This window comes from Oncorhynchus kisutch, unplaced genomic scaffold, assembly GCF_002021735.2.
Source record: "Oncorhynchus kisutch isolate 150728-3 unplaced genomic scaffold, Okis_V2 scaffold1119, whole genome shotgun sequence".
In the NCBI taxonomy this organism is placed as follows: Eukaryota; Metazoa; Chordata; class Actinopteri; order Salmoniformes; family Salmonidae; genus Oncorhynchus; species Oncorhynchus kisutch.
This window is the reverse complement of record NW_022263064.1, coordinates 71,038-87,329: the sequence shown is the minus strand read 5'-3', so window position 1 is coordinate 87,329 and position 16,292 is coordinate 71,038. Positions and strand designations below refer to the sequence as shown.

Below are 16,292 nucleotides of genomic sequence, written 5' to 3'. Positions count from 1 at the left end.
GTTGCCCTTGGTGAAGCTATTCTTCAATACCTGAATCTTATTAGTCGCGCCGAGGCTTGCCCAGGGATTCTATTTTCATGTGGGGGCCATGTAAGAGAGGAAATAACAAATGTTTGTGAAGAGGTTGGTGTTTATAATCCCACATGCAGTTCATCGCCTTCACCACTCAGATACCAAGTCCTGTGGCTCTCGCTGTGGCAGTCAGCAATTTTAACCAGTGTTTGTGAAGTCAAATCTTCCAGTGTGCCAAAATAAATCACAGAATTTTAATTTTACAATAAACGATAGGAGGGATTCGAACCCATGCATGCAGAGCATAATGGATTAGCAGTCCATCGCCTTAACCACTCGTCCACCTCATCCTGTTATTTTTGAAGTGGCAAATGATCTTAAAAACTGTTGTTGCTGTATGTAAACCCCAGATTGAAATCAATGAGTGAGGTAGAGCAATGGCAGGGCCATGTGTCGATCCATCGAGACATTTAACAAGTTTTGTGCAGGCCGAGTGTCTCTCAAGTGCTTGATTAAGTGTGTTGAGGTGTCGGTTCAAATCCCACCATTGAGGTTGCCCTGGTGAAGCTATTCTTCAATACCTGAATCTTATTAGTCGCTCGAGGCTTGAGCAGGGATTCTATTTCATGTGGGGCCATGTAAGAGAGGAAATAACAAATGTTTTGTGAAGGGGGTTGGTGTTATAATCCACACATGCAGTTCATCGCCTCACCACTCAGATACCAGATCCTGTGCTCTCGCTGTGGCATTCAGCAATTTTACCAGTGTTTGTGAAAGTCAAAATCTTCCAGTCCAAAATAACGCACAATTTTAATTGTTAAAAGAAATGTTACAAAAGCACGATGGATGGGATTCGACCCTGCATGCAGAGCATAATGGATTAGCAGTCCATCGCCTTAACCACTCGGCCACCTCATCCTGTTATTTTTGAAGTGGCAAATGATCTTAAAAAACTGTTGTTGCTGTATGTAAACCCCAGATTGAAATCAATGAAAGTGAGTTAGAGCAGATGGCATGGCCATGTGTCGATCCCATCGAGACATTTAACAAATGTTTTGTCAGGCCGAGTGGTCTCAAGTGCTTGATTAAGTGTGTTGAGGTGTCGGTTCAAATCCCACCATTGAGGTTGCCCTTGGTGAAGCTATTCTTCAATACCTGAATCTTATTAGTCGCTCGAGGCTTGAGCAGGGATTCTATTTCATGTGGGGCCATGTAAGAGAGAAATAACAAATGTTTTGTGAAGAGGTTGGTGTTATAATCCACACATGCAGTTCATCGCCTTCACCACTCAGATACCAAGTCCTGTGCTCCGCTGTGGCAGTCAGCAATTTTTACCAGTGTTTTGAAAGTCAAAATCTACCAGTGCCAAAATAAAGCAAGAATTTAAATTGTTACACAATGAGGATGGATTCGAACCCATGCATGCAGAGCTAATGGATTGCAGTCCATCGCCTTAACCACTCGGCCACCTCATCCTGATTTTTTTTTGAATTGGCAAAATGATCTTAAAAAACTGTTGTTGCTGTATGTAAACCCCAGATTGAAATCAATGAAAGTGAGGTAGAGCAATGGCAGGGCATGTGCGATCCCATCGAGACATTAAAACAAATGTTTTGTCAGGCCGAGTGGTCTCAAGTGCTTGATTAAGTGTGTTGAGGTGTGTCGTTCAATCCCACCATTGAGGTTGCCCTTGGTGAAGCTGAATATATCTTCAATACCTGAATCTTATTAGTCTCTCGAGGCTTGAGCAGGGATTCTATTTTCATGTGGGGCCATGTAAGAGAGGAAATAACAAATGTTTTGTGAAGAGGTGGTGTTATAATCCACACATGCAGTTCATCGCCTTCACCACTCAGATACCAAGTCCTGTGCTCTCGCTGTGGCAGTCAGCAATTTTTACCAGTGTTTGTGAAAGTCAAAATCTTCCAGTGCCAAAATAAAGCACAATTGATAATTGTTACACGATGAGGATGGGATTCGAACCCATGCATGCAGAGCATAATGGATTAGCAGTCCATCGCCTTAACCACTCGGCCACCTCACCTGATTTTTGAAGTGGCAAATGATCTTAAAAAACTGTTTGTTGCTGTATGTAAACCCAGATTGAAATCAATGAAAGTGAGGTAGAGCAATGGCAGGGCCATGTGTCGATCCCATCGAGACATTTAACAATGTTTGTGGTCAGGGCCGAGTGGTCTCAAGTGCTTGATTAAGTGTGTTGAGGTGTCGGTTCAAATCCCACCATTGAGGTTGCCCTGGTGAAGCATGCTTCAATACCTGAATCTATTAGAGCGCTCGAGGCTTGAGCAGGGATTCGATTTTATGTGGGGGCCATGTAAGAAGGAAATAACAAATGTTTTGTGAAGAGTTTGGTGTTATAATCCACACATGCAGTTAATCGCCTTCACCACTCAGATACCAAGTCCTGTGCTCTCGCTGTGGCAGTCAGCAATTTTTTACCAGTGTTTGTGAAAGTCAAATCTTCCAGTGCCAAAATAAAGCACAGAATTTTAATTGTTACACGATGAGGATGGGATTCGAACCCATGCATGCAGAGCATAAGGGATTAGCAGTCCATCGCCTTAACCACTCGGTCCACCTCATCCTGTTGTTTTTTGAAGTGGCAAATGATCTTAAAAACTGTTGTTGCTGTATGTAAACCCCGATTGAAATCAATGAAGTGAGGTAGAGCATGGCAGGGCCATGTGTCGATCCCATCGAGACATTTAACAAATGTTTTGTCAGGCCGAGTGGTCTCAAGTGCTTGATTAAGTGTGTTGAGGTGTCGGTTCAAATCCCACCATTGAGGTTGCCCTTGGTGAAGCTATTCTTCAATACCTGAATCTTATTAGTCGCTCGAGGCTTGAGCAGGGATTCTATTTTCATGTGGGGCCATGTAAGAGAGGAAATAACAAATGTTTTGTGAAGAGGTTGGTGTTATAATCCACACATGCAGTTCATCGCCTCGCCTTCACCACTCAGATACCAAGTCCTGTGCTCTCGCTGTGGCAGTCAGCAATTTTACCAGTGTTTGTGAAAGTCAAAATCTACCAGTGCCAATAAAGCACCAATTTTAATTGTTACACGATGAGGATGGGATTCGAACCCATGCATGCAGAGCAAATGGATTAGCAGTCCATCGCCTTAACCACTCGGCCACCTCATCCTGTATTTTTGAGTGGCAAATGATCTTAAAAAAACTGTTGTTGCTGTATGTAAACCCCGATTGAAATCAATGAAAGTGAGGTAGAGCAATGGCAGGGCCATGTGTCGATCCCATCGAGACATTTAAAAAATGTTTTGTGGCCGAGTGGTCTCAAGTGCTTGATTAAGTGTGTTGAGGTGTCGGTTCAAATCCCACCATTGAGGTTGCCCTTGGTGAAGCTATTCTTCAATACCTGAATCTTATTAGTCGCTGAGGCTTGAGCAGGGATTCTATTTTCATGTGGGGCCATGTAAGAGAGGGAAATAACAAATGTTTTGTGAAGAGGTTGGTGTTATAATCCACACATGCAGTTCATCGCCTTCACCACTCAGATACCAAGTCCTGTGCTCTCGCTGTGGCAGTCAGCAATTTTACCAGTGTTTTGTGAAGTCAAATCTTCCAGTGCCAAAATAAAGCACAGAATTTAATTATTACACAATAGGATGGGATTCGAACCCATGCATGCAGAGCATAATGGATTAGCAGTCCATCGCCTTAACCACTCGGCCACCTCCATCCTGTTTTTTTTTGAAGTGGCAAATGATCTTAAAAAACTGTTGTTGCTGTATGTAAACCCCAGATTGAAATCAATGAAAGTGGAGGTAGAGCAATGGCAGGGCCATGTGTCGATCCCATCGAGACATTTAACAAATGTTTTGTCAGGCCGAGTGGTCTCAAGTGCTTGATTAAGTGTGTTGAGGTGTCGGTTCAAATCCCACCATTGAGGTTGCCCTTGGTGAAGCTATTCTTCAATACCTGAATCTTATTAGTCGCTCGAGGCTTGAGCAGGGATTCTATTTTCATGTGGGGCCATGTAGAGAGGAAATAACAAATGTTTTGTGAAGAGGTTGGTGTTATAATCCACACATGCAGTTCATCATCGCCTTCACCACTCAGATACCAAGTCCTGTGCTCTCGCTGTGGCAGTCAGCAATTTTACCAGTGTTTGTGAAAGTCAAAATCTACCAGTGCCAAAATAAAGCACAGAATTTAAATTGTACACAACGATGAGGATGGGATTCGAACCCATGCATGCAGAGCATAATGGATTAGCAGTCCATCGCCTTAACCACTCGGCCACCTCATCCCTGTTATTTTTGAAGTGGCAAATGATCTTAAAAATCTGTTGTTGCTGTATGTAAACCCAGATTGAAATCAATGAAAGTGAGGTAGAGCAATGGCAGGGCCATGTGTCGATCCCATCGAGACATTTAACAAATGTTTTGTCAGGCGAGTGGTCTCAAGTGCTTGATTAAGTGTGTTGAGGTGTCGGTTCAAATCCCACCATTGAGGTTGCCCTTGGTGAAGCTATTCTTCAATACCTGAATCTTATTAGTCGCTCGAGGCTTGAGCAGGGATTCTATTTTCATGTGGGGCCATGTAAGAGAGGAAATAACAAATGTTTGTGAAGAGGTTGGGTGTATAATCCACACATGCAGTTCATCGCCTTCACCACTCAGATACCAAGTCCTGTGCTCTCGCGTGGCAGTCAGCAATTTTACCAGTGTTTTGTGAAAGTCAAAATCTACCAGTGCCAAAATAAAGCACAGAATTTTAATTGTTACACGACGATGATTGGGATTCGAACCCATGCATGCAGAGCATAATGGATTAGCAGTCCATCGCCTTAACCACTCGCCACCTCATCCTGTTATTTTTTAAGTGGCAAATGATCTTAAAAAACTGTTGTTGCTGTATGTAAACCCCAGATTGAAATCAATGAAAGTGAGGTAGAGCAATGGCAGGCCATGTGTCGATCCCATCGAGACATTTAACAATGTTTTGTCAGGCCGAGTGGTCTCAAGTGCTTGATTAAGTGTGTTGAGGTGTCGGTTCAAATCCCACCATTGAGGTTGCCCTTGGTGAAGCTATTCTTCAATACCTGAATCTTATTAGTCGCTCGAGGCTTGAGCAGGGATTCTATTTCATGTGGGGCCATGTAAGAGAGGAAATAACAAATGTTTTGTGAAGAGGTTGGTGTTATAATCCACACATGCAGTTCATCGCCTTCACCACTCAGATACCAAGTCCTGTGCTCTCGCTGTGGCAGTCAGCAATTTTACCAGTGTTTGTGAAAGTCAAAATCTCCAGTGCCAAAATAAAGCACAGAATTTAAATTATTACACATGAGGATGGGATTCGAACCCATGCATGCAGAGCATAATGGATTAGCAGTCCATCGCCTTAACACTCGGCCACCTCATCCTGATTTTTTTGAAGTGGCAAATGATCTTAAAAAACTGTTGTTGCTGTATGTAAACCCCAGATTGAAATCAATGAAAGTGAGGTAGAGCAATGGCAGGGCCATGTGTCGATCCCATCGAGACATTTAACAAATGTTTTGTCAGGCCGAGTGGTCTCAAGTGCTTGATTAAGTGTGTTTAGGTGTCGGTTCAAATCCCACCATTGAGGTTGCCCTTGGTGAAGCTATTCTTCAATACCTGAATCTTATTAGTCGCTCGAGGCTTGAGCAGGGATTCTATTTCATGTGGGGCCATGTAAGAGAGGAAATAACAAATGTTTTGTGAAGAGGTTGGTGTTATAATCCACACATGCAGTTCATCGCCTTCACCACTCAGATACCAAGTCCTGTGCTCTCGCTGTGGCAGTCAGCAATTTACCAGTGTTTGTGAAAGTCAAAATCTTCCAGTGCCAAAATAAAGCACAGAATTTAAATTATTACACGATGAGGATGGGATTCGAACCCATGCATGCAGAGCATAATGGATTAGCAGTCCATCGCCTTAACCACTCGGCCACCTCATCCTGTTATTTTTGAAGTGGCAAATGATCTTAAAAAACTGTTGTTGCTGTATGTAAACCCCAGATTGAAATCAATGAAAGTGAGGTAGAGCAATGGCAGGGCCATGTGTCGATCCCATCGAGACATTTAACAAATGTTTTGTCAGGCCGAGTGGTCTCAAGTGCTTGATTAAGTGTGTTGAGGTGTCGGTTCAAATCCCACCATTGAGGTTGCCCTGGTGAAGCTATTCTTCAATACCTGAATCTTATTAGTCGCTCGAGGCTTGAGCAGGGATTCTATTTTCATGTGGGGCCATGTACGAGAGGGAAATATCAAATGTTTTGTGAAGAGGTTGGTGTTATAATCCACACATGCAGTTCATCGCCTTCACCACTCAGATACCAAGTCCTGTGCTCTCGCTGTGGCAGTCAGCAATTTTACCAGTGTTTGTGAAAGTCAAAATCTTCCAGTGCCAAAATAAATCACAGAATTTTAATTGTTACACGATGAGGATGGGATTCGAACCCATGCATGCAGAGCATAATGGATTAGCAGTCCATCGCCTTAACCACTCGGCCACCTCATCCTGTTTTTTGAAGTGGCAAATGATCTTAAAAAACTGTTGTTGCTGTATGTAAACCCCAGATTGAAATCAATGAAAGTGAGGTAGAGCAATGGCAGGGCCATGTGTCGATCCCATCGAGACATTTAACAAATGTTTTGTCAGGCCGAGTGGTCTCAAGTGCTTGATTAAGTGTGTTGAGGTGTCGGTTCAAATCCCACCATTGAGGTTGCCCTTGGTGAAGCTATTCTTCAATACCTGAATCTTATTAGTCGCTCGAGGCTTGAGCAGGGATTCTATTTTCATGTGGGGCCATGTAAGAGAGGAAATAACAAATGTTTTGTGAAGAGGTTGGTGTTATAATCCACACATGCAGTTCATCGCCTTCACCACTCAGATACCAAGTCCTGTGCTCTCGCTGTGGCAGTCAGCAATTTTACCAGTGTTTGTGAAAGTCAAAATCTTCCAGTGCCAAAATAAAGCACAGAATTTAAATTGTTACACGATGAGGATGGGATTCGAACCCATGCATGCAGAGCATAATGGATTAGCAGTCCATCGCCTTAACCACTCGGCCACCTCATCCTGTTTTTTTTGAAGTGGCAAATGATCTTAAAAATCTGTTGTTGCTGTATGTAAACCCAGATTGAAATCAATGAAAGTGAGGTAAGCAATGGCAGGGCCATGTGTCGATCCCATCGAGACATTTAACAAATGTTTGTCAGGCCGAGTGGTCTCAAGTGCTTGATTAAGTGTGTTGAGGTGTCGGTTCAAATCCCACCATTGAGGTTGCCCTTGGTGAAGCTATTCTTCAATACCTGAATCTTATTAGTCGCTCGAGGCTTGAGCAGGGATTCTATTTTCATGTGGGGCCATGTAAGAGAGGAAATAACAAATGTTTTGTGAAGAGGTTGGGTGTTATAATCCACACATGCAGTTCATCGCCTTCACCACTCAGATACCAAGTCCTGTGCTCTCGCTGTGGCAGTCAGCAATTTACCAGTGTTTGTGAAAGTCAAATCTACCAGTGCCAAAATAAAGCACAGAATTTAAATTATTACACGATGAGGATGGGATTCGAACCCATGCATGCAGAGCATAATGGATTAGCAGTCCATCGCCTTAACCACTCGGCCACCTCATCCTGTTATTTTTGAAGTGGCAAATGATTTAAAAAAACTGTTGTTGCTTGTATGTAAACCCCAGATTGAAATCAATGAAAGTGAGGTAGAGCAATGGCAGGGCATGTGTCGATCCCATTCGAGACATTTAACAAATGTTTTGTCAGGCCGAGTGGTCTCAAGTGCTTGATTAAGTGTGTTGAGGTGTCGGTTCAAATCCCACCATTGAGGTTGCCCTTGGTGAAGCTATTCTTCAATACCTGAATCTTATTAGTCCGCTCGAGGCTTGAGCAGGGATTCTATTTTCATGTGGGGCCATGTAAGAGAGGAAATAACAAATGTTTTGTGAAGAGGTTGGTGTTATAATCCACACATGCAGTTCAATCGCCTTCACCACTCAGATACCAAGTCCTGTGCTCTCGCTGTGGCAGTCAGCAATTTTACCAGTGTTTGTGAAAGTCAAATCTTACCAGTGCCAAATAAAGCACAGAATTTAATTGTTACACGATGAGGATGGGATTCGAAACCATGCATGCAGAGCATAATGGATTAGCAGTCCATCGCCTTAACCACATCGTGCACCTCACCCTGATTTTTTTTGAATTGGCAAATGATCTTAAAATCGGTTGTTTGCTGTATGTAAACCCCAGATTGAAAATCAATGAAAGTGAGGTAGAGCAATGGCAGGGCCATGTGTCGATCCATCGAGACATTTAAACAAATGTTTTGTCAGGGCCGAGGGGTCTCAAGTGCTTGATTAAGTGTGTTGAGGTGTCGGTTCAAATCCCACCATTGAGGTTGCCCTTGGTGAAGCTATTCTTCAATCCTGAATCTTATTAGTCGCTCGAGGCTTGAGCAGGGAATTCTATTTTCATGTGGGGCCATGTAAGAGAGGAAATAACAAATGTTTTGTGAAGAGGTTGGTGTTATAATCCACACATGCAGTTCATCGCCTTCACCACTCAGATACCAAGTCCTGTGCTCTCGCTGTGGCAGTCAGCAATTTTACCAGTGTTTGTGAAAGTCAAAATCTACCAGTGCCAAAATAAAGCACAGAATTTAAATTGTTACACGATGAGGATGGGATTTCGAACCCATGCATGCAGAGCATCAATGGATTAGCAGTCCATCGGCCTTAACCACTCGGACCACCTCATCTGTTATTTTGAATTGGCAAATGATCTTAAAAATCTGTTGTTGCTGTATGTAAACCCCAGATTGAAATCAATGAAAGTGAGGTAGAGCAATGGCAGGGCCATGTGTCGATCCCATCGAGACATTTAACAAATGTTTTGTCAGGCCGAGTGGTCTCAAGTGCTTGATTAAGTGTGTTGAGGTGTCGGTTCAAATCCCACCATTGAGGTTGCCCTTGGTGAAGCTATTCTTCAATACCTGAATCTTATTAGTCGCTCGAGGCTTGAGCAGGGATTCTATTTTCATGTGGGGCCATGTAAGAGAGGAAATAACAAATGTTTTGTGAAGAGGTTGGTGTTATAATCCACACATGCAGTTCATCGCCTTCACCACTCAGATACCAAGTCCTGTGCTCTCGCTGTGGCAGTCAGCAATTTTACCAGTGTTTGTGAAAGTCAAAATCTACCAGTGCCAAAATAAAGCACAGAATTTAAATTGTTACACGATGAGGATGGATTCGACCCATGCATGCAGAGCATAATGGATTAGCAGTCCATCGCCTTAACCACTCGGCCCCTCACCCTGTATTTTTTAATTGGCAAATGATCTTAAAAATCTGTTGTTGCTGTATGTAAACCCCAGATTGAAATCAATGAACAGTGAGGTAGAGCAATTGCAGGGCATGTGTCGATCCCATCGAGACAGTAACAAATGTTTTGTCAGGCCGAGTGGTCTCAAGTGCTTGATTAAGTGTGTTGAGGTGTCGGTTCAAATCCCACCATTGAGGTTGCCCTTGGTGAAGCTATTCTTCAATACCTGAATCTTATTAGTCGCTCGAGGCTTGAGCAGGGATTCTATTTTCATGTGGGGCCATGTAAGAGAGGAAATAACAAATGTTTTGTGAAGAGGTTGGTGTTATAATCCACACATGCAGTTCATCGCCTTCACCACTCAGATACCAAGTCCTGTGCTCTCGCTGTGGCAGTCAGCAATTTTACCAGTGTTTGTGAAAGTCAAAATCTTCCAGTGCCAAAATAAAGCACAGAATTTAAATTGTTACACGATGAGGATGGGATTCGAACCCATGCATGCAGAGCATAATGGATTAGCAGTCCATCGCCTTAACCACTCGGCCACCTCATCCTGTTATTTTTGAAGTGGCAAATGATCTTAAAAAACTGTTGTTGCTGTATGTAAACCCCAGATTGAAATCAATGAAAGTGAGGTAGAGCAATGGCAGGGCCATGTGTCGATCCCATCGAGACATTTAACAAATGTTTTGTCAGGCCGAGTGGTCTCAAGTGCTTGATTAAGTGTGTTGAGGTGTCGGTTCAAATCCCACCATTGAGGTTGCCCTTGGTGAAGCTATTCTTCAATACCTGAATCTTATTAGTCGCTCGAGGCTTGAGCAGGGATTCTATTTTCATGTGGGGCCATGTAAGAGAGGAAATAACAAATGTTTTGTGAAGAGGTTGGTGTTATAATCCACACATGCAGTTCATCGCCTTCACCACTCAGATACCAAGTCCTGTGCTCTCGCTGTGGCAGTCAGCAATTTTACCAGTGTTTGTGAAAGTCAAAATCTTCCAGTGCCAAAATAAAGCACAGAATTTTAATTGTTACACGATGAGGATGGGATTCGAACCCATGCATGCAGAGCATAATGGATTAGCAGTCCATCGCCTTAACCACTCGGCCACCTCATCCTGTTATTTTTGAAGTGGCAAATGATCTTAAAAAACTGTTGTTGCTGTATGTAAACCCCAGATTGAAATCAATGAAAGTGAGGTAGAGCAATGGCAGGGCCATGTGTCGATCCCATCGAGACATTTAACAAATGTTTTGTCAGGCCGAGTGGTCTCAAGTGCTTGATTAAGTGTGTTGAGGTGTCGGTTCAAATCCCACCATTGAGGTTGCCCTTGGTGAAGCTATTCTTCAATACCTGAATCTTATTAGTCGCTCGAGGCTTGAGCAGGGATTCTATTTTCATGTGGGGCCATGTAAGAGAGGAAATAACAAATGTTTTGTGAAGAGGTTGGTGTTATAATCCACACATGCAGTTCATCGCCTTCACCACTCAGATACCAAGTCCTGTGCTCTCGCTGTGGCAGTCAGCAATTTTACCAGTGTTTGTGAAAGTCAAAATCTTCCAGTGCCAAAATAAAGCACAGAATTTAAATTATTACACGATGAGGATGGGATTCGAACCCATGCATGCAGAGCATAATGGATTAGCAGTCCATCGCCTTAACCACTCGGCCACCTCATCCTGTTATTTTTGAAGTGGCAAATGATCTTAAAAAACTGTTGTTGCTGTATGTAAACCCCAGATTGAAATCAATGAAAGTGAGGTAGAGCAATGGCAGGGCCATGTGTCGATCCCATCGAGACATTTAACAAATGTTTTGTCAGGCCGAGTGGTCTCAAGTGCTTGATTAAGTGTGTTGAGGTGTCGGTTCAAATCCCACCATTGAGGTTGCCCTTGGTGAAGCTATTCTTCAATACCTGAATCTTATTAGTCGCTCGAGGCTTGAGCAGGGATTCTATTTTCATGTGGGGCCATGTAAGAGAGGAAATAACAAATGTTTTGTGAAGAGGTTGGTGTTATAATCCACACATGCAGTTCATCGCCTTCACCACTCAGATACCAAGTCCTGTGCTCTCGCTGTGGCAGTCAGCAATTTTACCAGTGTTTGTGAAAGTCAAAATCTTCCAGTGCCAAAATAAAGCACAGAATTTAATTGTTACACGATGAGGATGGGATTCGAACCCATGCATGCAGAGCATAATGGATTAGCAGTCCATCGCCTTAACCACTCGGCCACCTCATCCTGTTTTTTTTTAGTGGCAAATGATCTTAAAAACTGTTGTTGCTGTATGTAAACCCCAGATTGAAATCAATGAAAGTGAGGTAGAGCAATGGCAGGGCCATGTGTCGATCCCATCGAGACATTTAACAAATGTTTTGTCAGGCCGAGTGGTCTCAAGTGCTTGATTAAGTGTGTTGAGGTGTCGGTTCAAATCCCACCATTGAGGTTGCCCTTGGTGAAGCTATTCTTCAATACCTGAATCTTATTAGTCGCTCGAGGCTTGAGCAGGGATTCTATTTTCATGTGGGGCCATGTAAGAGAGGAAATAACAAATGTTTTGTGAAGAGGTTGGTGTTATAATCCACACATGCAGTTCATCGCCTTCACCACTCAGATACCAAGTCCTGTGCTCTCGCTGTGGCAGTCAGCAATTTTACCAGTGTTTGTGAAAGTCAAAATCTTCCAGTGCCAAAATAAAGCACAGAATTTAAATTGTTACACGATGAGGATGGGATTCGAACCCATGCATGCAGAGCATAATGGATTAGCAGTCCATCGCCTTAACCACTCGGCCACCTCATCCTGTTTTTTTTTTTGGCAAATGATCTTAAAAAACTGTTGTTGCTGTATGTAAACCCCAGATTGAAATCAATGAAAGTGAGGTAGAGCAATGGCAGGGCCATGTGTCGATCCCATCGAGACATTTAACAAATGTTTTGTCAGGCCGAGTGGTCTCAAGTGCTTGATTAAGTGTGTTGAGGTGTCGGTTCAAATCCCACCATTGAGGTTGCCCTTGGTGAAGCTATTCTTCAATACCTGAATCTTATTAGTCGCTCGAGGCTTGAGCAGGGATTCTATTTTCATGTGGGGCCATGTAAGAGAGGAAATAACAAATGTTTTGTGAAGAGGTTGGTGTTATAATCCACACATGCAGTTCATCGCCTTCACCACTCAGATACCAAGTCCTGTGCTCTCGCTGTGGCAGTCAGCAATTTTACCAGTGTTTGTGAAAGTCAAAATCTTCCAGTGCCAAAATAAAGCACAGAATTTAAATTGTTACACGATGAGGATGGGATTCGAACCCATGCATGCAGAGCATAATGGATTAGCAGTCCATCGCCTTAACCACTCGGCCACCTCATCCTGTTATTTTTGAAGTGGCAAATGATCTTAAAAAACTGTTGTTGCTGTATGTAAACCCCAGATTGAAATCAATGAAAGTGAGGTAGAGCAATGGCAGGGCCATGTGTCGATCCCATCGAGACATTTAACAAATGTTTTGTCAGGCCGAGTGGTCTCAAGTGCTTGATTAAGTGTGTTGAGGTGTCGGTTCAAATCCCACCATTGAGGTTGCCCTTGGTGAAGCTATTCTTCAATACCTGAATCTTATTAGTCGCTCGAGGCTTGAGCAGGGATTCTATTTTCATGTGGGGCCATGTAAGAGAGGAAATAACAAATGTTTTGTGAAGAGGTTGGTGTTATAATCCACACATGCAGTTCATCGCCTTCACCACTCAGATACCAAGTCCTGTGCTCTCGCTGTGGCAGTCAGCAATTTTACCAGTGTTTGTGAAAGTCAAAATCTTCCAGTGCCAAAATAAAGCACAGAATTTAATTGTTACACGATGAGGATGGGATTCGAACCCATGCATGCAGAGCATAATGGATTAGCAGTCCATCGCCTTAACCACTCGGCCACCTCACCCTGATTTTTTTTGAATTGGCAAATGATCTTAAAAATCTGTTGTTGCTGTATGTAAACCCCAGATTGAAATCAATGAAAGTGAGGTAGAGCAATGGCAGGGCCATGTGTCGATCACATCGAGACTTGGTTGGTGTTATAATCCACACATGCAGTTCATCGCCTTCACCACTCAGATACCAAGTCCTGTGCTCTCGCTGTGGCAGTCAGCAATTTTACCAGTGTTTGTGAAAGTCAAAATCTTCCAGTGCCAAAATAAAGCACAGAATTTAAATTATTACACGATGAGGATGGGATTCGAACCCATGCATGCAGAGCATAATGGATTAGCAGTCCATCGCCTTAACCACTCGGCCACCTCATCCTGTTATTTTTGAAGTGGCAAATGATCTTAAAAAACTGTTGTTGCTGTATGTAAACCCCAGATTGAAATCAATGAAAGTGAGGTAGAGCAATGGCAGGGCCATGTGTCGATCCCATCGAGACATTTAACAAATGTTTTGTCAGGCCGAGTGGTCTCAAGTGCTTGATTAAGTGTGTTGAGGTGTCGGTTCAAATCCCACCATTGAGGTTGCCCTTGGTGAAGCTATTCTTCAATACCTGAATCTTATTAGTCGCTCGAGGCTTGAGCAGGGATTCTATTTTCATGTGGGGCCATGTAAGAGAGGAAATAACAAATGTTTTGTGAAGAGGTTGGTGTTATAATCCACACATGCAGTTCATCGCCTTCACCACTCAGATACCAAGTCCTGTGCTCTCGCTGTGGCAGTCAGCAATTTTACCAGTGTTTGTGAAAGTCAAAATCTACCAGTGCCAAAATAAAGCACAGAATTTAAATTGTTACACGATGAGGATGGGATTCGAACCCATGCATGCAGAGCATAATGGATTAGCAGTCCATCGCCTTAACCACTCGGCCACCTCATCCTGATTTTTTTTGAATTGGCAAATGATCTTAAAAATCTGTTGTTGCTGTATGTAAACCCCAGATTGAAATCAATGAAAGTGAGGTAGAGCAATGGCAGGGCCATGTGTCGATCCCATCGAGACATTTAACAAATGTTTTGTCAGGCCGAGTGGTCTCAAGTGCTTGATTAAGTGTGTTGAGGTGTCGGTTCAAATCCCACCATTGAGGTTGCCCTTGGTGAAGCTATTCTTCAATACCTGAATCTTATTAGTCGCTCGAGGCTTGAGCAGGGATTCTATTTTCATGTGGGGCCATGTAAGAGAGGAAATAACAAATGTTTTGTGAAGAGGTTGGTGTTATAATCCACACATGCAGTTCATCGCCTTCACCACTCAGATACCAAGTCCTGTGCTCTCGCTGTGGCAGTCAGCAATTTTACCAGTGTTTGTGAAAGTCAAAATCTACCAGTGCCAAAATAAAGCACAGAATTTAAATTGTTACACGATGAGGATGGGATTCGAACCCATGCATGCAGAGCATAATGGATTAGCAGTCCATCGCCTTAACCACTCGGCCACCTCATCCTGTTATTTTTGAAGTGGCAAATGATCTTAAAAAACTGTTGTTGCTGTATGTAAACCCCAGATTGAAATCAATGAAAGTGAGGTAGAGCAATGGCAGGGCCATGTGTCGATCCCATCGAGACATTTAACAAATGTTTTGTCAGGCCGAGTGGTCTCAAGTGCTTGATTAAGTGTGTTGAGGTGTCGGTTCAAATCCCACCATTGAGGTTGCCCTTGGTGAAGCTATTCTTCAATACCTGAATCTTATTAGTCGCTCGAGGCTTGAGCAGGGATTCTATTTTCATGTGGGGCCATGTAAGAGAGGAAATAACAAATGTTTTGTGAAGAGGTTGGTGTTATAATCCACACATGCAGTTCATCGCCTTCACCACTCAGATACCAAGTCCTGTGCTCTCGCTGTGGCAGTCAGCAATTTTACCAGTGTTTGTGAAAGTCAAAATCTACCAGTGCCAAAATAAAGCACAGAATTTAAATTGTTACACGATGAGGATGGGATTCGAACCCATGCATGCAGAGCATAATGGATTAGCAGTCCATCGCCTTAACCACTCGGCCACCTCATCCTGTTATTTTTGAAGTGGCAAATGATCTTAAAAAACTGTTGTTGCTGTATGTAAACCCCAGATTGAAATCAATGAAAGTGAGGTAGAGCAATGGCAGGGCCATGTGTCGATCCCATCGAGACATTTAACAAATGTTTTGTCAGGCCGAGTGGTCTCAAGTGCTTGATTAAGTGTGTTGAGGTGTCGGTTCAAATCCCACCATTGAGGTTGCCCTTGGTGAAGCTATTCTTCAATACCTGAATCTTATTAGTCGCTCGAGGCTTGAGCAGGGATTCTATTTTCATGTGGGGCCATGTAAGAGAGGAAATAACAAATGTTTTGTGAAGAGGTTGGTGTTATAATCCACACATGCAGTTCATCGCCTTCACCACTCAGATACCAAGTCCTGTGCTCTCGCTGTGGCAGTCAGCAATTTTACCAGTGTTTGTGAAAGTCAAAATCTTCCAGTGCCAAAATAAAGCACAGAATTTAAATTGTTACACGATGAGGATTGGATTCGAACCCATGCATGCAGAGCACAATGGATTAGCAGTCCATCGCCTTAACCACTCGGCCACCTCATCCTGTTTTTTAAATTGGCAAATGATCTTAAAAAACTGTTGTTGCTGTATGTAAACCCCAGATTGAAATCAATGAAAGTGAGGTAGAGCAATGGCAGGGCCATGTGTCGATCCCATCGAGACATTTAACAAATGTTTTGTCAGGCCGAGTGGTCTCAAGTGCTTGATTAAGTGTGTTGAGGTGTCGGTTCAAATCCCACCATTGAGGTTGCCCTTGGTGAAGCTATTCTTCAATACCTGAATCTTATTAGTCGCTCGAGGCTTGAGCAGGGATTCTATTTTCATGTGGGGCCATGTAAGAGAGGAAATAACAAATGTTTTGTGAAGAGGTTGGTGTTATAATCCACACATGCAGTTCATCGCCTTCACCACTCAGATACCAAGTCCTG

General features: G+C 43.1%; 17 non-coding genes across 17 annotated transcripts; all 17 read right to left on the bottom strand.

The window, feature by feature from the left end:
• Nucleotides 1-1,974: 1,974 nt before the first annotated feature.
• Nucleotides 1,975-2,056, bottom strand: trnas-gcu (transfer RNA serine (anticodon GCU)). Its single transcript has one exon. It is a non-coding gene; the product is annotated as a tRNA-Ser (tRNA).
• Nucleotides 2,057-4,222: 2,166 nt separating this feature from the next.
• On the bottom strand, nucleotides 4,223-4,304 carry trnas-gcu (transfer RNA serine (anticodon GCU)). The gene has a single exon. It is a non-coding gene; the product is annotated as a tRNA-Ser (tRNA).
• Nucleotides 4,305-5,901: 1,597 nt separating this feature from the next.
• trnas-gcu (transfer RNA serine (anticodon GCU)) lies at nucleotides 5,902-5,983 on the bottom strand. The gene has a single exon. It is a non-coding gene; the product is annotated as a tRNA-Ser (tRNA).
• A 481-nt stretch (nucleotides 5,984-6,464) lies between these two features.
• On the bottom strand, nucleotides 6,465-6,546 carry trnas-gcu (transfer RNA serine (anticodon GCU)). Its single transcript has one exon. It is a non-coding gene; the product is annotated as a tRNA-Ser (tRNA).
• A 479-nt stretch (nucleotides 6,547-7,025) lies between these two features.
• Nucleotides 7,026-7,107, bottom strand: trnas-gcu (transfer RNA serine (anticodon GCU)). The gene has a single exon. It is a non-coding gene; the product is annotated as a tRNA-Ser (tRNA).
• A 477-nt stretch (nucleotides 7,108-7,584) lies between these two features.
• trnas-gcu (transfer RNA serine (anticodon GCU)) lies at nucleotides 7,585-7,666 on the bottom strand. Its single transcript has one exon. It is a non-coding gene; the product is annotated as a tRNA-Ser (tRNA).
• A 2,172-nt stretch (nucleotides 7,667-9,838) lies between these two features.
• Nucleotides 9,839-9,920, bottom strand: trnas-gcu (transfer RNA serine (anticodon GCU)). Its single transcript has one exon. It is a non-coding gene; the product is annotated as a tRNA-Ser (tRNA).
• Nucleotides 9,921-10,401: 481 nt separating this feature from the next.
• trnas-gcu (transfer RNA serine (anticodon GCU)) lies at nucleotides 10,402-10,483 on the bottom strand. The gene has a single exon. It is a non-coding gene; the product is annotated as a tRNA-Ser (tRNA).
• Nucleotides 10,484-10,964: 481 nt separating this feature from the next.
• trnas-gcu (transfer RNA serine (anticodon GCU)) lies at nucleotides 10,965-11,046 on the bottom strand. Its single transcript has one exon. It is a non-coding gene; the product is annotated as a tRNA-Ser (tRNA).
• A 480-nt stretch (nucleotides 11,047-11,526) lies between these two features.
• On the bottom strand, nucleotides 11,527-11,608 carry trnas-gcu (transfer RNA serine (anticodon GCU)). The gene has a single exon. It is a non-coding gene; the product is annotated as a tRNA-Ser (tRNA).
• A 479-nt stretch (nucleotides 11,609-12,087) lies between these two features.
• Nucleotides 12,088-12,169, bottom strand: trnas-gcu (transfer RNA serine (anticodon GCU)). The gene has a single exon. It is a non-coding gene; the product is annotated as a tRNA-Ser (tRNA).
• A 479-nt stretch (nucleotides 12,170-12,648) lies between these two features.
• On the bottom strand, nucleotides 12,649-12,730 carry trnas-gcu (transfer RNA serine (anticodon GCU)). The gene has a single exon. It is a non-coding gene; the product is annotated as a tRNA-Ser (tRNA).
• A 480-nt stretch (nucleotides 12,731-13,210) lies between these two features.
• On the bottom strand, nucleotides 13,211-13,292 carry trnas-gcu (transfer RNA serine (anticodon GCU)). Its single transcript has one exon. It is a non-coding gene; the product is annotated as a tRNA-Ser (tRNA).
• A 279-nt stretch (nucleotides 13,293-13,571) lies between these two features.
• trnas-gcu (transfer RNA serine (anticodon GCU)) lies at nucleotides 13,572-13,653 on the bottom strand. Its single transcript has one exon. It is a non-coding gene; the product is annotated as a tRNA-Ser (tRNA).
• A 481-nt stretch (nucleotides 13,654-14,134) lies between these two features.
• Nucleotides 14,135-14,216, bottom strand: trnas-gcu (transfer RNA serine (anticodon GCU)). The gene has a single exon. It is a non-coding gene; the product is annotated as a tRNA-Ser (tRNA).
• Nucleotides 14,217-14,698: 482 nt separating this feature from the next.
• Nucleotides 14,699-14,780, bottom strand: trnas-gcu (transfer RNA serine (anticodon GCU)). Its single transcript has one exon. It is a non-coding gene; the product is annotated as a tRNA-Ser (tRNA).
• A 481-nt stretch (nucleotides 14,781-15,261) lies between these two features.
• On the bottom strand, nucleotides 15,262-15,343 carry trnas-gcu (transfer RNA serine (anticodon GCU)). Its single transcript has one exon. It is a non-coding gene; the product is annotated as a tRNA-Ser (tRNA).
• Between the last annotated feature and the right edge of the window lie 949 nt (nucleotides 15,344-16,292).